An 18,999-nucleotide genomic window follows, 5' to 3' on the forward strand; every position below is an offset into this window, starting at 1 on the left:
AAAGTGACAAGCAAGGGCAATGATCTTTTCAGCAGCATTCTGAATGGATATGAATGTGACAATATTGCATTTGTCAAGGCCAGAGAGAAGGATGTTGCAGTAATGGAGATTGACATGAAGACAGTCTGGATGGAGGTGGATAGGAAAGGTTGTTATCTTAGATATGTTATCCATCCATCACCTCATGACCCGGAGGAGAAAAAAAACACAACACAACAGCATTCCATGGTAAGTCAGGTTTTTGAGAGCAAAGAGATTCTGCTCAAAATCAAGGTAGAACAATTTCTATAAGGGAGGATGTAAAGATATGGGTTAGATTTAGATGAACACTTGACAAACTGAAATTTCATACTGAAAAAGTATTTGATCATCAAAACGGAAGGCAGAGGATAATGGTTTTCTGATAGTAATGTTATGTTTTGCAAACACACAAACATGAACAGAAGCATTCACATATTTCTGTATATAAGTAAGGGTGTGTATTTCAATCAATATGCTTACAAGAGCAATTATGGTAGCTGGGCTATTTATAATTATCATGAAAGGCACTGCAGGATTGACAGCCTTGGTCACTGAAATTCTCTATTTCTCCAAGCATAGCATAGGCAATGGCACTGCTAATTTCCCTCATGCCAATATGACTCAACACTTAGGTGTACACCATGAACACTTGGAAGAAGATATTACCTCACTATCCATTCTTCCATTTGGCCTCTCTGCAGACACTAGCAGCAAGGGCCAACCTAGCGCCAATTATGTATGGTGGTTATTTTTGTGAAATGAACATCCACCCATCTGAAACTGTAGTGAGACCCACTAACTCTTTAACAAAGGTCAGTGAACAACTGTCAGTGCCACTTACTTTTATTACTATTTTGCAGGTGGCAATAGGGTGACCTAATGGGAAAAGTTTCTGCATCCATACCTTTCAGTTGGGCAATCCAGTGCCTCAGAACAATTTTAAATATATGGCCACTTTAAAACATATGTCCCTAAAATACCATATAACATAAGAACTGATTTTCAAAAGGCAGTGAACACCTGTAACTCCTATTGACAATAACTATATTTGTGGATGATCAGCACCTCTGCAAATCAGGACAATTATTGTATAATTACAACGAAAAAACAGTGATAAAACTGAATTTCCTAACCCAAAACATCCTCCTAGACAAGCAAGCTATATTCGCTCAGGCTAGTAAAACATTTGTTCGCACTTTACCTTCAATTCCTTAAAACTCCCTGTCCTAAACTCTTGCAAAGCTAAAGAAATGCTATTGTATGTGACCTTTACTTCCCACGTAGGGATATTATTGCCTGACTACACTGTACATTTTCCCACAGAATATTACCAGTAATACGTCAGTCTTGCTCAGAGGTCTGACTTATACAGGTCGTGAAATTCATCACAGACCTCCAATATTAAGTGAGAATGGTGTAGCTTATATTTATATGGGGTTTTGTTTCTTATTTTCTTTACTATGAATCTCCTCAAGCCTAACTTCAATGTACAAAAATATAATATGCATTGGATAATTTAGATGTATTGCCCCATCAGTAATCTCTGTAAAGTTAGAAAAAAAATCTAAACCACATTTATTAAATCAAATATAGCAACCAAGGCAGTTAAAGTAATCTTCCAGAAAGGCCCTCCCTAGCCTTACAAAACATAGATCATATGCGGTCATTTTTACACGATAAAGTGCATTTATCATGCACCTTTAAACCCCTGACCTGCACTCTGCCCAGTAATCTGTCTTTACAGTGTCTACTTCTAACCTTCTGAGCAGCCTCAAACCATTGTATTTTAAAACAACGTGCCAGAAAAAGTTTCATGCTCTTCCCCTTAACTGTGGCATTTCTCCCTAACCTTATAGCTATCCAAAGTCCTAGCTTGGAAATCAGCAATCCTGTATTCAGGAGATTTACATCCCGTAACTCTGAAGGGCTAGAAATGTGGGGAAGAGGAGATTCCCTTCCTTCAACTGAACACATTTGCTCTATATATCCCTGGGAAGGACCAAGATATTGCACCTGAATAGATATCTATTTCCAGTTATTTTTAGAGGCCTATAAAACACATGAATTAGAATTTCCCTCTCCCTCCAGGGCCTGTACACTTGCACTCGTGGCAACAAAGGAAACCTGTAGGCAACCACATATGAAAAGTAGTCAATGAATGAATGAATGAACGAACGAACAAACAATGCTCAAAAATATTTATAAAATAGTGGCATACAGACTATAGGAGTTGTGCGGTGTGGTATGAAGCTTGAGTGGCACTTGTTTGAAGTGACCTGGACAACTAGTTTTTAGGTGCTAATATTGTGTGTGTGCAATCTAGATGAAATAGAGTTTGAGTCACCCAGCAACAAAAATGGAAGGTGTTAGTAACTAGTTTTTCTATTCATAATATTTGAAATTTTCTTTTTGTCTCTTGTACAGTGACAACAGTTCTGAGTAGTAATCGCTCTGGTGCAAGGACTGTGTCTTCATATATGTTTGTACATCATCTAACACTCAGCCCAGACGGTGATCCCACATCCTACTGCAATATCAATTTTAAATAATAATTGTCACCTGTTAATAGCAATCACTCTTGGATAGAAATATCTCAATTACTGTGAAAGTTGCTAGCCGCATCATGCAGTGTCTACTGTGATGACCTGGAAACATATTAGGCCCACCACTGAACAACTCAGGCACAGGGCCGGTGCAAAGATATTTTGTGCCCTATGCAAAACTTCCACCTTGAGCCCCCTCTCCCTCTCGAGCATCACTTATTATAAACTTTCAAAAATGAATAGTGCATAATGTGGCATTGTTCGTTAGAATTAATACACATTTGGCTTGAAAATTTAGTAATTTCATTATTTAGTCTACATATTTAATGAAAATAAATGGCCTTCGGTCTCATGCACGTGGCTAGAGACCTTCCTACCCCCGCCCCCCCATGGATGTGGAAAGGGCTGTTTTGGGGATCAGAGCACAGAGATGGGAGTTGGGATCTGGCTTCTATTCTCCACCTTGGAACCAACTCACTGGATGACTTCAGGGAAGTTACTTCCCTGTTCTGGGCTTCAGCTCCCCGCAGTGCTAAGGTGTGAAATGGTTCCTTGCTCCTGGGCTGGAAAGTGCAATGCAGGGGGGAGGGAGTGTCTGAAGGCCTGTCTTCCCCACAAGTGTGAGGTGAGGACAGAGTTCCAGCCTCCATCATGATCGTCCTGGTTGCTTTACTCTGCCCCATGCCAATCACTGCTGAAGCCCCTTACTCGGAGAGCTCTAACCCAGGGCAGAGGCGCCAGTGTCATTCTGGGCCTGATTTTCAGAGATGCTGAGCACCTGCAGTTCCCCTGATGTCTGTGGGAACGCTAGGGTTCTCAGTACTTCTGAAACTCAGGGCAATTTATTTCAAATGCTGGGCCAGGACTGAGCCTGCAAAGGAAGGTCCATATATACCCCTCAATCCACAGCAGATCTCCCATCAAGCAATCAGAGAATGATGAGGGGCAGTTGACCCAATGCTGGGAGTGGGGAGGATATGGCCCTAATGTGGTCACTAAACTTCTACCTAGTAAAGTTACTGGTGCATCTGCTGTCATTCAGTGGGAGAACATTTTGCATCACAGGCTGGATTGCCACTGTAAGAAATTCTCAATGTGTCACTACATTGTGATATTTGCCAAAACACACAGATAAGTAAATTTCAGTTTAACTTCTTTTTGGGTTATAGAACTCAGCACTCATATTATGTCTCCTTCACAATTTTCCTTTTATGGTAAGTCCTACTGATGTTCCTAATTACAAGCCATTAAAGGTATATTCATGCCACATCTTAGAACTGAAACCACTAAAATGTATCCATGCACCTCCTATATTACAATAAGGATACACATGCACACAGATTTAGGCTGATGTTTTCAAAGCCACCTAGGAGATTTAGACTCACAGATTCCATTAATCTCTATTGAACTATGAAAACCTCACCTCTCATGACAATAAAAAAAATCTCATTTATATGAAGAGGGCACACTGCAAGTTTAAAAAAAAAAGACAGAGTATTTCTCTATTGGGTTACTGTTCCTGTGGATATTTTGTCAGCAAAAAGATTACTTCAGATATTTCTTAAAGTGAGACTTTTGATGTGACATAACTGAAGGACATCTGAAGCATCTTCAGGGTATTTCAATTATTTTAGCCATCATCTGAATTTGAGAGTTAATAAAGAGTTCAGAATTTAATAAAAAGAGAAGAAATTTGTAACAAACCAAAACATGAAAAGCTCAACTGTTGTTAAGGTTCATTATGAATTGAAAACATAGGTAAGGTTTGCCAGAGGTTTTCAACCTATATTGATGAACATGGTCTGATTCATCTCTCTCCTAGGGAAGAGGATGAAAGGGAGGTATTTATGGTTCCACGTGAAACTGGGCAAAACATGATGGCTCTGGAAACACTTTGGATTGTTTGAATCAAATGCCTCCAAACCAAACTCAAAAGATGTGAGCTCAAGAGAACTCATACTAAAGAATGCTTGCACAATCCTCCTTGAAATTTAAAGTGCTGAGTTTCAAAGTGACACTGATTGAGTTTAACTTGGAATATGTTTTGACAATTTATCCCAAAAATGAAGCTGAATTTCTGTTTTCGTTTACACTGATTATATAAAGAGTAACTTCACTGAGCTAAAGAGTTGAATGTTGAGCTGGAATTAAGTTATACGAGTATAAACTAGCAGATTTTGGCTTCAAGCATTTAGACTTTCAACCCTCCTACTTCCTGTTTTCTCTTTACCTTTTTCTTCCTTCAAAGTCAATAGTACTATGACATTTTCTGTTTCAGACATGTATAGTTCAATAACCACTGAGCCACTGTAAAAATTAATGAGGTTTACACTAGCTCTGAGAACTGGGAGCTGTTGCTAAAATAGTCTTCTTAAGTCCACTGGCTGGAAATGGCTATGTTCATGGCCAGGTAAATCTCCCTATTCAGAGTATAGTCTGCTCAGGGTTATGAATACCTATTGGATAAAGACAAATAGTTCCAGAACCAATTCAGAATAATCTAAAAGATGAATCTCTAGGCCATCCAAAGTAAATTAATTCAGCAACATTATCAATGTTTTTTTTAGAGAGTATCTGTAACTATTTTTTTCTGTGTTGCATTGAGGATTTTGAGGATATATTAGCTGGGTTACAATGCCAATAAATACAAAATAATCAGTTTGAACTAACAATTGGCATTTGTAGTATACCTGAAACTGCTGGAATAATTTCTGCTTGTCTTACAGTGCAATACTCACAAGCAGCCTAATCCTCAGATCCTTACTCACTCAAAATTCTCAAACAAGTTCACTGCAATTTTGCCTAAGTAAAGATAGCGTGAAATATGGTAATATCTTTAGGGCTTGGGCAGAGTAGGTTTAATTCATTTTCCAGGCATGACATGAAATTTATTGAAAATTAAATGTATTGATACATTGTACAAGGGAGATTTTTTTTTGCCAAAGAGTATTTGGAGTTTTAGCCCTCTCTTCCCTGGAGAAAGGTTATTTACCCAGACTTTTGAGAGTCAATGCTAAATACGACCCCACAGAGAAAAATGCCTACAGCACACTTCTTCATCTTCTGAGATGATGGAACAGACTGATATAACTCAGCCTAAGGGCTCTCTGAAACATTTCTGAGATGGAGGAAATATTGCCAAGAGACTGGTAGGTGGGCCAATTCTTAAAAGGAGGAGTTTGTTGTTTCATTTTTCATGGAACTTATAAATGACCTTGATTTTCTTTTCAAAAGATATGAAAATTCTCTAGAAAGGAAGTTGTAAAACTTTTATTTCCCCTAGGATAACCCACATAAGGAGAATAATACCTTGTGTGTGTGTGAGAAAATTGTTATGAAGGAATGTGGTTAAAACCATACTGCTGTTACTGTTGTAGCACTGACTAACTGATGGATGTGGACATCAGTTCATAGTTGTATTTCTTTACAATTAAAATTTGTTACAAATCCAAGTTTTCTTTGTAATTACAGTGGAACCTGCTTAGAATGAATAGGGATATGGAGAACTTCATTTAGAGGGTCCATGGAAAAATGGCTTCATTAAAAGACTATTTATTTCACTCTATCTTAAATATTGTAAGTGCAGCCTAGGACTTCACAGTTGTTACTATAGCCCTTCAAAACTTCTTAGTCATTAGGGATAGATTATGATGTTCCTTTTCTAAAAGCTTAGGACCCTACTACTTGAGCTGAAGAAGAATCTCCATTAATGTTAGCATTACACAACACACCTCCCTTTGGAATCTTAATTTCCTTAGGCACCTCAAGAAATATTGACTTGGAATCATGGACTTATGAAAAGCCATGTCTGATGGGTTCCACCCTTAGAGGTGCTCATCACCCTCCAACACCCATGCAGTTCCATGATATTTTGAGGTAAACATAGAAACGTTCATGGTGAGGTCAAGGTCACTGGTTTTCCATTCTTTATATTTTACAGCCTGAGTGTGTTACCCATAAAAAAAAAAATCTCAGGCAAGGAAGAATTCTTGGGGGAAGTGAGCAGGCAACAAACTGAAGTAGCAAAGCACACAAATAGAAAAGCAAGGCTCCACCACAGCAGGATGGTGACAAGCATTTTGCCTGAGGCATTTCCTCAAGAGAAAAATAACTGGAAATATTATAGTAAGCATCTACAGTGCACAGCAAATTTTTATTTAGTTTTTTCTCCACAGGGGTGGAAAGAACCACACACAAAAATCAGTCTACTCTCCATTACCATCCCCATTCATTCTTTTCACTTCTTTAGCTTTGGGAATTATCTTACAACATTCATCATTCTTAGGGGTTCATTTACTGTACCCAAATTCCAAGCCAGTTGATATTTACTCAGCTTCATCCCTACCGCCAGCATTGAAAAGTCCTTGATTTCATTGTGTTAAAACACTAATTGATGTTCCCAAAGAGTCTCTTACCACAGTCCAAAATATGTGAGAGTCACTGTTGTACTTAGTGGGATAATTTGCCAGAAAGATAACCTCTAAACATTCAACAGCATTGCATGCTACATAACTAAACAACTTCTCTTCCTTTGCTCTCAGCTTCATTGCTATGAAATTATGCACCTATGATGTGAAGTGTGTATATATGTGGATGGAAGAACTTTATTTAAGAAACCTATGGGACACAAAACTGTTGTTGTTGTTGTTGTGGTTTATTTCAAAGTATTCCTTTACCAGCCTGTTGCCAATAGTTGCCAGTACTGTTCAGTAATTACTTAAAAATATTTCTCCATTAGTCTCTTTATTTCTATTTATTCCCACATGTTTCTAGAATCCTTTAGTCAAGAGAGAGGACTGTGGAGCTCACACACAAACACACGCACAAAACAAACTCATAAGCACTGGGGGCTCCCTCTAATAAAAGCCTGATCCTCCCCTGCCTTAAAGTTAGAATAGTCATTTATCTCTGTGCAAAGTAAATATAAACTGTTCCTATTCTGACCTGGTGTTACATCTGTGAAAAGTGGATGCAGTATAAGTGATTATACAAGCTGCAGACAGTGAAGCGTTAGATGTACTGTCTTTCAGAGGTTTCCGTAGTCAAAGGATGAAACATTTACTATATAATTTGTATTACCATAGAAATTCTAATCATGGACCATGATCCCATTATTCTAGAAGCTATACAAACCCAGAACAGCAGATTGTCCTAAAATCATCATATTAGATTTGTTCTGATACCATGCCCCACAACTTACCCAAAAACTACATAGAAGTTTTCATAAATTCTATTTAATAATATTCATATTTACTAAATTAAGAACTCTGGTTAGAGCATAAGAATGTAAGAATGGCTGTACTGGGTCACACCAAAGGTCCATCCAGCCCAGTATCCTGTTTACTGACAGTGACCAATGCCAGGTGTCCCAGACGGAGTGAACCTAACAGGTAATGATCAAGTGATCTCTCTCCTGCCATCTGTCATCACCCTCTGACAAACAGAGGCTAGGAATACCATTCCATACCCATCATGGTTAATAGCCATTAATGGACTTAACCTTCATGAATTTATCCAGTTCTCTTTTAAACCCTGTTATAGTCCTAGCCTTCACAACCTCCTCAGGTAAGGAGTTCCACAGCTTGACTGTGTGCTATGTGAAGAAGAACTTTCTTTTATTTGTTTTAAACCTGTTGCCCATTAATTTAATTTGGTGGCCCCTAGTTCTTATATTATGGGAACAAGTAAATAACTTTTCCTTATTCTCTTTCTCCACCTCACTCATGATTTTATATACCTCTATCATATCCCTTTTTAGTCTCCTCTTTTCCAAGCTGAAAAGTCCTAGCCTTTAATCTCTCCTCATATGGGACCCGTTCCAAAGCCCTAATCATTTTATTTTCCCTTCTCTGAACCTTTTCTAATGCCAGTATATCTTTTTTGAGATGAGGATACCACATCTGTAAGCAGTATTCAAGATGGGGGCGTACCATGGATTTATATAAGGGCAATAAGATATTCTCTGTCTTATTCTCTATCCCCTTTTTAATGATTCCTAACATATTGTTTGCTTTTTTGATTGTCGCTACACACTGCGTGGACGTCTTCGGAGAACTATCCACAATGACTCCAAGATCTCTTTCCTGATCAGTTATAGCTAAATTATACCCTATCACATTGTATGTATAGTTGGGGTTATTTTTCCCGATGTGCATTACTTTATCCACATTAAATTTCATTTGCCATTTTGTTGCCCAATGACTTAGTTTTGTGAGATCTTTTTCAAGTTCTTCACAGTTTGCTTTAGTCTTAACTATCTTGAACAGTTTAGTATCATCTGCAAACTTTACCACCTGCAAACTTTGCCACCAAACTTTTTACCCCTTTCTCCAGATCATTTATGAATAAGTTGAATAGGATTGGTCCTAGGGCTGACCCTTGGGGAACACCATTAGTTATCCCTCTCCATTCTGAAAATTTACCAGTTATTCCTACCCTCTGTTCCCTGTTTTTTAACCAGGTCTTAATCCATGAAAGGATCTTCCCTCTTATGCCATGACAACTTAATTTACATAAGAGCCTTTGGTGAGGGACCTTGTCAAAGGCTTCTGGAAATCCAAGTACAATAGGTCCATTGGACCCCCTCCCAAAGTGAAATCCATTCTCATTAGCTATGGGTAATGTTGGTTACTACAGATCTGGCACTAAAAAAAATTGAGAAATTCTGGTTCGTAGCCTCCCATATTCTACAGAGGCGTGTGTCTTATTTCTCTCGACACAGCATATAACAGTGCACATTTCTGAGGTCACCACAGATCTCAGAGGAAGTCATCTGATTTGAAAACTCCACATATGACTTTGAATTACCTCCTGCTCTTGATTAAAATGCAGCAGCATCTATGTCAGGCTAACAGAAAACATCTTCATTTCACTGCAGCATTGAGTTGCCAAAGCCTGCCTCTCAAAAATAGACAATTTTCCAAAACACTTTGTTCCATATTAAGATACAATTGGCACCCACATACAGAACACAGAATGCTGTCAGCAAAACAAAGTCCATTTGCAAGATTCATGCAGATGAATCCTAAGCACTTAAATCTCTTGTTGCTTCAGCTCCCAGTGAGATGCCTAAAAATATCACTTTGACGGTCAGTTGGACACCCATTACAGGAATAAATTACCAGCACCACAATCATTTTTCACTTCTTGAAAATAAGAACAAAAATATGGTTGCAGTGAACAAGACCTTGGGTAAACACAGTGATGTGTGGGATGGAGATGTTAGATCTAACTAGACATACAACATCAGTACATCTTAAGGGTATATGAATGAAGATGACTTTCAGTTTACCTGTAGTTGGTCATTCATTGGACATTCTCTTCTTTGCCAAAGTGGATTCCACTTTCTTTCTCATTGGCAAGTCATGTTGTTAGGATATTTCCTAGCAACAAATTTCATGGCCATTCCTGCTCCTCTGGTGACCTGTGTCAAAAAAGAGTATAAAAAAAGAAAGAATAATTGCACTTTATGTATACAGAGCTTTTCATCCTGATGGACCCCAGAACACTTTACAGTCAGTAAGTGTGGAAATTTCCTAACCCACTACTGAAATGCAGATGCCTGTGGAATGAAATTCAGCAAGATTATTTTGACAGCAGCTGTATCTAACATTTTTTTTAGGACAGGAAATGAAAAATAACTCCTTCAATTTGAAGTACAGTTTTTATGTTTATTGATTTGTTTTCTTAAAAGCAGAGATTGATCAAGGTTTCCTGAGACCATAGGACACTGCACGTGGCCCCTTCCGCCTGAGGTCCTGCCCCTCTCCCATCCATGGTTGTGCCACATTCCTCCCCACATTGTGGCTTAGCAAACCATTTGCTCCTTTCTGAGCCTCTGTCTCCACTATGGAAGAGGAGTTATTTAAGTTAAGTGCCAATGTGGACACAAGAACAAATAGATGTCAACAATTTTAGGCTTGAAATTAGGCAAAGGTTTCTAACCATCAGAGGAGTGAAGTTCTGGAACAGCCTTCCAAGGGGAGCAGTGGGGGCAAAAATCCTAACTGGATTCAAGACTGAGTTTGTTAAGTTTATGGAGGTGGTTGTACGAAGGTACTGCCTATGATGGCATGTGGGCACATTGGCAACTTCCAGTAGCAAAAGTCTCCAATGGCTGGAGACTGGACACTAGATGAGGAGGGCTGAATTACTATAGATAATTCTCTACTGAGTATCTGCCTGATAGGTCTTGCCCACATGCTCAGGGTCCAATTGATCACCATATTTGGGAATGAGAAGGAATTTTTCCCTGCATCAGATTGGCAGAGACCCTGGGGGAGGTGTCATCTTCCTCTGCAGCATGGGGCACGGCTCATTTGCAGGTTTAAACTAATGTCAGTGGTGAATTCTCTGTAACTTGAGGAGAGGTTCTGTGGCCTGCAATGTGCAGGAGGTCAGACTAGATGATCACAATGGTCATAGAATCATAGAATATTAGGGTTGGAAGAGACCTTAAGAGGTCATTTAGTCTAATCCCCTGCTTAAAGCAGGACCAACACCAACTAAAACATTCCAGCCAGGGCTTTGTCCAGCTGGGCCTTAAAAACCTCTAAGGATGGAGATTCTACCACCTCCCTAGGTAAACCCATTCCAGTCATTCACCATCCTCCTAGTGAAATAGTATTTCCTAATATCCAACCTAGACATCCCCCAGTGCAACTTGAGACCATTGCTTCTTTTTCGGTCATCTGAGAACAGCCTAGCTCCATCCTCTTTGGAACCCCCTTCAGGTAGTTGCAGGCTTCTATCAAATCCCCCATCACTCTTCTTTTCTGCAGACTGAATAACTGCAGTTCCCTCATTCTCTCCTCGTAAGTCATGTGCTCCACCCCCTAATCATTTTCATTGCCCTCCGCTGGACTCTCTCCAATTTGTCCACATCCTTTCTGTAGTGGTGCCCCCAGAACTGGACAAAATACTCCAGATGTGGCCTCACCATTGCTGAATAGAGGGGAATAATCACTTCCCTCGATCTGCAGGCAGTGCTCCTACTAATACAGCCCAATATGCCATTGGCCTTCTTGACAACAAGGGCACACTGCTGACTCACATGCAACTTCTCATCCACCATAATCCCCAGGTCCTTTTCTGCAGAACTGCTGCTTAGCCAGTTGGTCCCCAGCCTGTAGCAGTGCATGGGATTCTTCCTTCCTAAGTGCACGAGTCTGCACTTGTCCTTGTTGAACCTCAATAGATTTATTTTGGCCCAATCCTCCAATTTGTTCCTACACTCCAGCATATCTACCTCTCCCCCCAGCTTAGTGTCATCTGTGAACTGGCTGAGGGTGTAATTCATCCTTTCTGACCTTAAAGTCTATGAGACCCTATTTAACTCAGATCTGCTTGTATTATCCAAGACATACTAATATTTTTGCTTTGTTTTCCTTGGAAATATAAGAATTGCCATGCTGGTTCTCATCACTGGCACATCACATCTTGTATCCTTATATTTCAAACAATGGCCAACACCTAGTATTTCCAGGGAAGCAGAAAATGCATCTACCTAATGTGCAATGTTTAACATGGAAAAAATATTTTCTGACCACACTAACCACCCTCTTTTCTACACATCATCATCATATATCCTGGAGAATCGGGTTTGATCATTGACTGCCCTTATTATTATAGCTTGCTCTAGTGCAAATATTAATGAACTTTATTAGAATTCTTCATTCAGTTTCCTCTGTTCACTGTTGATTGCTACTGACCTGTTGTAGTTTCTACTAGAAGAGCTGTACCTATAGTACCTGTTGCTCTAAAGCCTGGTTGCTAAATGGAACTCACAGAAACCAGTTTATTATTTGCAATGGGCATTTTCATAAGGCATAGCTTAAAAAAACATATTACTGGTTAAATGCACTCAGACACCTACTTGAGAAGCCACTCTTCTATTTACAATGAGAGAAATAATCTGCCATTACAAACAAGGAAGATTTATGGTGAGAAAATAGCTCAGTGAGGAAGGGGGTATGTCCAAGTGTATCCATGATCACATCAATTCATGGGCCACACTACATGCTAATCTATCCTACCCATATATACAGAGCAGCTGCTGCAAAGTTTACTGACATTCCAAGGCTTGGGGGACAAGATTCTCCCAAAAACTTCTCCTGCAGACAACCAGTTTACTCAGGCTCTGTGCATGGACCAGGGTTTGGTCCCATGTTAGTATTAACATGTCAGACATTCCACTTCCATTTGAAACCAAAGCAAAAAGTGAAACCAAGGAAAGGTTATTAGAAAATGATCCTGTAACATATATTACGTGTAATGGAAAATTATGAGAGCCAACCTGCCAGCAGGGAACAGGAAGGTATATTTCATCTTTCAATATTGTTTTATTAAAGCATAAATGAATTTCAAATCTTTTATTAGATGTATCTGCCATTGGTATTTCATCTCCTGCAAGGATGTTATACAGCGCCTCTGACAAATGAACACAAATGAAGAATAGAAATGGATCAGATGCAATCCTGACTGCCAGACAAATTCACACATTTTCCCTTCCTAGAGTAAGATATTAAATCCTGTTCTTATAATGATATTCATCATTGTCCCTTGATATTAAGAATGCCAAAGTGATGGGAAGATAATACTTTTTTTGCTTGAATGAAAACAAAGAAACCCCCTTTTAGTCTGAGATTTTCAGGCCTGGTCTCCAGGAGGTCTTCGATCTCTTAATTAATGCATATCACCAAGATAAATAGTGCCTAGCAATCTGGAGTTAACAATATGTTAAATAATCATGCTAGCTTTGTAACATGAACTCAAGGTAGTTGAGCTATTGTAACATTATAATTTTTCATTACTTTTATACTTAATGTGTATAGTGGTCACTATTAAGTCATAATTTACCCACAGTTATTATGCCTTTGCCCAAAAGTTAAGAGGAGGAATGGTCTAGTGATTAAAGGACTGGGCCAGGACTCAGAAAATCTGTGTTCAGTTCTGTCATTATGTGACTTTGGGAAAGTTACTTAGTCTTGCTATGCTTCAGTTCAGCACCTGTAAAATAGGAATGGTAATACTTCCTTTCACCCATCTGTAGTCTGACTTGTGCACCTAGACTGTAAACATTTTGGGGTAGGGACTGTGTGTTTACAATGGATTTGTAAAATGCCTAGCACAACAGTCGCCTCTAGCCACTACCACAGTAACAATAAATCCTTCTTACGGTTACTCTAGTATTACTTGATCAATATAACTAAGCGATCAGCAATGGTGTGTAGCTGGAAGTTTATTTACTAGATAATTTGGACTATTAGTAAAGAATTACTAAACTCAGACTGTGAAGATTACCAACAAGTGGGAACTGTTGACTTTTTAACGGCCATGCGTAAACATATGCCTTTTAAAAACTAATCAAGATCGAAACCAGTTTTTTGTGAGGGGGGTTTCTTGCTTTACTATGTTTCATATTTGTGAAGAGTGTATGGGACCTTCTTTCTGGAAATGAGTAAAATCCAAATTCAATATAAACCTTGAAAAACATCTGAAAATACCACATCGTGATGGTGATCCTAATACTACAAGAACCCACTAACCAGACTTCTGAACTATCAAGTTAAGGGTAAGAATAGCTCAGATAATTGTAATTTTAAACTGGAGTAACTAACTGTAGCTACATACCTGATTGCAGCCTGAATGCATATTCTATTTGGGAATAAAAAATATAACCTCAAAACTATCTTGGTTTGTAGGGCAGAGGTAACCTTGATTACATAGGAGAGGGATAACACTACTCTACAGCCAAAATGCTTCTGAAATAAATGTAGTCCAACTTTACTAATTCTGGATCACTGAGAATGAAAATGATGCTTAAAATTGTTGATTGGCTCTAGTTTTCAAGATATGCTATTGGGTCAGTATATATGACCCTTGACTTGGGAATGGCGGAGGATAAGTGAATTATAAAGGGAAGGGATCTTAGTTTAAACCAGAAATGACTAAAATACATCTTTGACTGGATCTACGAATAAATCTATGACTGGGTTTGGACAGTACTTGCTTTTTAGGCAAAACAATGAATGATGCAATCTGAAGCTGGTATTGCGTCATACATGATATGAATTGCATCATGTTATTCCTAGAAGTCATGGATGATGCAATCATAACAAAGCTTACATCACTCTGCTAAACAAATTGCCCTATATCAGCTCTAGAAATTGTCTGTTACAGCTATCCCCCTATTCCATTTTGTTTCTTACAGCTGTCCCCATACTCCATTTTGTTTTTGTTCTCCTCCTGTGGCCACCCTTCCCTGGCTGTTAAATTGTTTACCAGGGCCACTGCCCTTCTCAAAGGGAGGGCCCCTTGAGTTGTTTAACAAGAGCCATTGCCCTTCTCAAAGGGATGGCCACTTGTGCTGCGTGCTAAATGGGACCACTGCCCTGTTCAAAGGGTTAGTCCTGTTATCACCTCGTTGAACCTGGGGTCGGTGTAGGGCAGGCTATGTCCAGAGCTGCAAGACCTATTGTGTTTTTAAGATCCTGGGCATGAGTCATAGGCCTCATGTGCTTTTGAGTCACCTATTGCACAGAACTCTGCTCAGACATGTTTCTGTGCTCACCTGCAGTCTTTTCCCTGTGCCTCCTCCCCTGTGACAGAGGGAGCCTATCAGGATTACTGGCAGGAAACTGCCTGAGTTTGCCTTTAAAAACAGACATTTTTGAAACAAACATCAGAAAGGTTCCTGCATTGCTGCCTGGTCTGATCAGCCACGGGTTTTGGAGGGTCCTTTCTCCGCTCTCGTTTTATTTTTGAGCGTACCCCCAGTTTTTGACCCTCCCCCATGAAGAACGAATTGCTACCTGAGAGATCTCCTGATTATTGAGACTGTACCAAGCCCTCCTTGCTTCTTCTGATGTTGCTGCTGCTTCTGCCTTTGCTGCTGCCTTGGGGACTGGTAAGAATCCCTTTGTAAAAACTTTCCCTACTTTTATTTTATTATTTTAGCTGCTGGCTCTGTTTCCCCAGCACACAGACTCAAGCTAAACCTTGGTCTGTGTCTTAAAACTTCTCTTAAACTCCGCAGCGCTTTGCTGCTAAAAATAAGTTTGTGCCGCTGCTAAGCTCTGCTCCTGTGGGCTTTGCCTCGGGGCTCCCTGCTTTCATCTGTATCCATGGCTGTAGCCACCTTCCCTTGGCTTCCTTGGGAGCTGTATCCTGGGCACATACCACTCTGCCCTCTGTAACTTCCCCATAGCATAAGGTGCACCATAGGTTTTGTTTTTTAGTTTAATATGTCATAGTTTGTTAAGATTGTAGAGCTTGTAAGTTCACCTGCCTTATTATAGTTTACTGTTTTGTTGCTCCGTATAGTTGCTTGTTATAGTTTTGCTTAGAATTGTGATATTTGTTGTTTTGCCTAGTCGTTGGTTAAGATAGATAAGGTTTTTGCTGCTTAAACTCGTCTTCCCGCTGTCCCGATCACTCCCTGAACTTTCCCGTGTCTGTTTTTCCCCCGCTCCAATCTCCCCCTCTGTGTACTTCTCCGTGTCTATAGATAAGGTTTTTGCTGCTTAAATTCATCTTCCCGCTGTCCCGATCTCTCCCTGAACTTTCCCGTGTCTGTTTTTCCCCCACTCCAATCTCCCCCTCTGTGTTCTTCTCCGTGTCTCCCTGTTATAACCCTTTGCTGCTTTTCCCCCCGCATCTGCACTGTCTCTGAACTTCCCAACTCCTTGCTGCCCCCCCGCGTCTGCATCACCCTCCAAACTTCCCAAACCCTTTGCCGCTTTTTTCCCTTTGTTGTCGGTGTCCGCTTGTTGCTTAAACCTCTCTCTAGCCCTTCTTTACACTTCTTTGCTGCCCCCCCGCGTCTGCATCACCCTCTGAACTTCCCAAACCTCTTGCTGCTTCTCCCCCTGTGAAACTTCCCAAACCCTTTGCTGCTTTTTTCCCTTTGTTGTCGGTGTCCGCTTGTTGCTTAAACCTCTCTCTAGCCCTTCTTTACACTTCTTTGCTGCCCCTCCCCCACGTTTGCATCACCCTCCGAACTTCCCAAACCCCTTGCTGCTTCTCCCCCTGTGAAACTTCCCAAACCCGTTGCTGCTTTTTCCCCCGCATCTGCACTCTCTTCGAGCTTCCCGACTCCTTGCTGCTTCCCCGCCCCACGTCTGCATCACCCTCCGAACTTCCCAAACCCCTTGCTGATTCTCCCCCTGTATAACTTCCCAAACCCTTTGCTGCTTTTTCCCCCGCATCTGCACTCTCCTTACACTTCTCCGCTGCCCCTCCCCTACCGAAGATCACTATCACGCTGCTCCATTGTCCTTACCCTGCAGGGCTTCAGACTTCAGAGTCTCTCGCTGCTTCCAGCCGCACTCTCCTCTCATCAGTTGCCACTAATCATTCACTCCCCTCCCCGCTCCTGTTCCTTGACAGATTATCTGCTATCCTAGCCTCACAAATTAAGTCATTACTTTTCTTTTATACCGTTACATTGCATAATTTCACTTATCACCCATATTGTACTATTGTATTGTGATTCACATTTTACTTGTAATTATAACACCCCATTGGTTGCTTGCACTTTTCTGATATACTTTGTATTTGCATTGATATCATTGTGTTACATTGTGTATAAGGCCACTAACCACTTAATACATTCTGTCTAAGATTGTTGACCATTTTATATAGAAGCTACCATTTTATTTTGCATTTCTTTTGATACGCTTATTGACTGTACTGTATCTCATTGTGCTGAACCCCACTTACGGTACCCCACTGTTAGAACTCCCTATACTGTTCAATAAGAACCCCCCCCATCATTGTCTATTGTAAACACCCTATACACCCCATCCCATCGTATTTCATTGTTAAATTCCCACCACTTCCTTTTTCCTTTAATAAAGAAATTAATTGGCACCCCACCTGTGTGGTAATTGCTCCCCAAGATCCCATATACCTGCAGGCAGGGACAGAAATCATACAGTGTCGTGCTCTCTTATTTGTCAGTGTTTGATTTTGCAAAGGGACACATTTCTGTTTAGCCAAAGTGAGCAGAGATGCCTCGTACTTGTGTGAACAGTGCAGATAACTTCTGCTATGTTTGTGGTGAAGTGACTTTTGCATCACAAAAGCGCAGTATAACCACTATGGTTAAGAAAGCCTATCACCTTTATTTTGGCTGCAAAATTGGAGATCAGGACAAGAGGTGGGCCCCACACATATGCTGCAACACTTGTGCAACAAATCTTGGCCAGTGGTTGAACAGGAAAAGGAAATCTATGCCTTTTGCAGTGCCAATGATTTGGAGAGAGCCAACAGATCATACCAACAATTGTTACTTCTGCATGGTGCCTCCAGTTGGGAAAGGTGTGTCAAAGAAGAAAAAGTGGATTGTGCATTATCCAAACATTCCATCAGCTATACGCCCAGTACCCCACGGAGAAGGACTGCCAGTTCCTGATGCACCAGAATCATTCTCACTTGAGTCAGACGAGGAAGAGGAAGAGGATGAAACTTCTGGTCCTGAACCATCAATGTCACAGGACCCACATTTTCTCCCATCCTCCTCCTCTGAACCACACCTCATAACACAAGGCGAACTGAATGACCTTGTCAGGGATTTGGAACTATCCAAGAGTAAGGCAGAGCTGTTGGGCTCCAGACTACAGCAGTGGAATCTCCTGGCAGGCTATCAGGGCAAATGGAGCCCATCAATGCTTGCAGACTATTGCTGGACAGTGACAAGAGATGCTCCATTTAATGAATACAAGAGACAAGCCAAGAAGCGCCGAGTAGACACTGAATAGGACTAAACTATGTAGATAATAGTTTTTTGCCTTTTGTTTCATAATAAATTTTATTTATATAACCCTTTTGCTGATTTTTAAAGTGTTATATAAACAGGACAGGTGAAATATTATCATATAAAGCAACCATAAACACATGAAAAGACCTAGGTTTACAATTTATGATTAAAACTCTACTATCTACACAATATACATAGACATAAAATGTAGAAACTTAAATATCTTAGAAACAGTAGCCAATCAGTTGTTTTAATTGTCATATTTGAATTCAGCACATCAAAATACATAATAAATATCACATTTTATCTCTGAAGCAGACGACTTCTCAAAAATTGTAGACCAGTGTAACATTTCATATTCTGCAAGGCAGGGTTGGAACACCTGAGGCTTTCCAGGAAGGAAGGGCAGGGACTCTACACCCAATGGCCTTGCTTTGAAAAGCCAGACTATTTCATCCTTTCTTTCCAGTTTCAGTGATTAAATATGGACTGTTATTCTTAAGAAAGGTACTGTGCGTTCTGGGTTTCAATCTCTTGTTCATACTTTCTGTTCTGTTTTCTTTAGAAAAGTTTTCAACCTCAAGAAAATCACATACCCAGTTTCCATCATTGTTTATATCCCCTTTTAATTGTCAAAGAAACTTATTTTGAACACACAGGGAAAATACAATTAAA

At 40.1% G+C, this 18,999-nt stretch overlaps 1 protein-coding gene across 5 annotated transcripts in view; it reads right to left on the reverse strand.

The window, feature by feature from the left end:
• Positions 1-18,999, reverse strand: part of LRRC4C (leucine rich repeat containing 4C) — an 899,516-nt gene that overhangs the window by 353,577 nt on the left and 526,940 nt on the right. For all 5 annotated transcript variants that reach the window (XM_050955351.1, XM_050955348.1, XM_050955346.1 and 2 more), the window contains one exon: positions 9,856-9,987. The gene's annotated coding sequence lies outside the window, so the exon portion shown is untranslated. The remainder of the gene's footprint in view (positions 1-9,855; positions 9,988-18,999) is intronic.

Source organism: Gopherus flavomarginatus, chromosome 5 (assembly GCF_025201925.1).
Source record: "Gopherus flavomarginatus isolate rGopFla2 chromosome 5, rGopFla2.mat.asm, whole genome shotgun sequence".
Classification (NCBI taxonomy): domain Eukaryota; kingdom Metazoa; phylum Chordata; order Testudines; family Testudinidae; genus Gopherus; species Gopherus flavomarginatus.